The sequence below is a fragment of the Dermacentor andersoni genome, chromosome 8 (genome assembly GCF_023375885.2).
Source record: "Dermacentor andersoni chromosome 8, qqDerAnde1_hic_scaffold, whole genome shotgun sequence".
Lineage (NCBI taxonomy): Eukaryota > Metazoa > Arthropoda > Arachnida > Ixodida > Ixodidae > Dermacentor > Dermacentor andersoni.
The window spans coordinates 135,280,540-135,281,890 of record NC_092821.1 but is presented as its reverse complement, the minus strand read 5'-3'; the positions used below and the strand labels follow the sequence as shown (position 1 = coordinate 135,281,890).

Sequence of the window (1,351 nt, the reverse complement as noted above, 5' to 3'; positions counted from 1 at the left end):
TCTTTGCAACCTCGTGCTCGAAGTCTTCGACATCCTCTCGAAAGCATCCATCGCAAATTCGTACGACACAAGTAAGGCCATCGTAGCTGAACATTTCATGGTGTCTGAACGTAAAAGCCCGCTGCAGCCGATGTGACGGAAGAAACTCGGTTACTGACTTCTCTGTCATGTGCAAGCATTGCTAGGAGATCGAGGAGTAACTTTAACTAGCTGCTCCCGTGGCAGATTTTTCTGCAGCGACTACGATATCAGGCAGATTATCACGACCGAAGTGATAAACATCCCCTGGGAGCTTCAGCTGTTCATGCTTACAAAACAATGGACGTCAACGGCTACTCCGCCATCACTACATGTTTTATCGGTACGCATTTCTGTTGTTACTGTAGTTTCGCCGCGCTTCCCATCCAACACTGCCAGCTCACTTCGCGAGATCACCACATTGCGCCGTGGCTTTATCATCCTAGGAGAACTTGTCGCTTCCAGTCTGCCACAACGCCATTTAAATGGCGACCACAACATGTGCTCTGGATCCTCCAATACTGGCCACTACAACCGGCACACTTGGTGCTCGTGACTCAAATGCTCGATCAATCAGCAACATGGTACTCTCTTTTCCTGATAGCATCAGCGTTTGGCGCTGTCAGAGAGCGTTTGACATGCCTGTTTACTTGCGAAGAACATACATACAACAAAAGAAAACTGCAAAGATGCAGAGAAAATTAGCACAGCCTCTGCGCAAGAATGACACGCAAAATTGGGAAGCGTTCGACCGCATGCTAAGATTTTGTCTTCCATCTATACTTGTGATTTATCATGAACTGCTTACTTTCAGTTTTCCAACCTTATCACTGGAGGGTGAAGTCCATGGACATGTTAAACTTGACCTGGCACACTGACGCACTTGCCTGGGACCTATCATTTCCGGACACAATACTGAAACGCAACATGCCGTGTCAATTCAGATCTCCAGTTATGAGTTATTAACTGGGAAGTTAAACTCGATGCATCTAGTTCTCTATATCGGTTATACCTTGTTCTTTTGTAATTGGCTTTTTATTGAACTGCAGTTCCGGCTTTTTACCCCTAGTCATTCTCTTTGTTTGCCTTCAACCTGCGGTATCTTGGTGGTGCGGGTTTCCCTTACTTTATTAAGGTTGTTTTTCGCATTGAGCGACTCAAAAACATGCCGTGTACCTTGCAGAAAAAGAATGACAAGGAGCAATAACGTCGATGAGTGGTCCTCCTGGCCCTCAAGGTCATCTGTTTTACGAAACCGACAGCTACAGCAAAGAGATGTTTCGGTTGATATGGGTGCCGATGTTAGTGTTATGCGTGAAATACCGTCAAGCGC

The 1,351-nt window shown here is 46.1% G+C and overlaps 1 pseudogene; it reads left to right on the top strand.

The window, feature by feature from the left end:
* The first annotated feature begins 661 nt into the window (after positions 1-661).
* Positions 662-786, top strand: LOC126526084 (U6 spliceosomal RNA; annotated as a pseudogene).
* Positions 787-1,351: the final 565 nt, after the last annotated feature.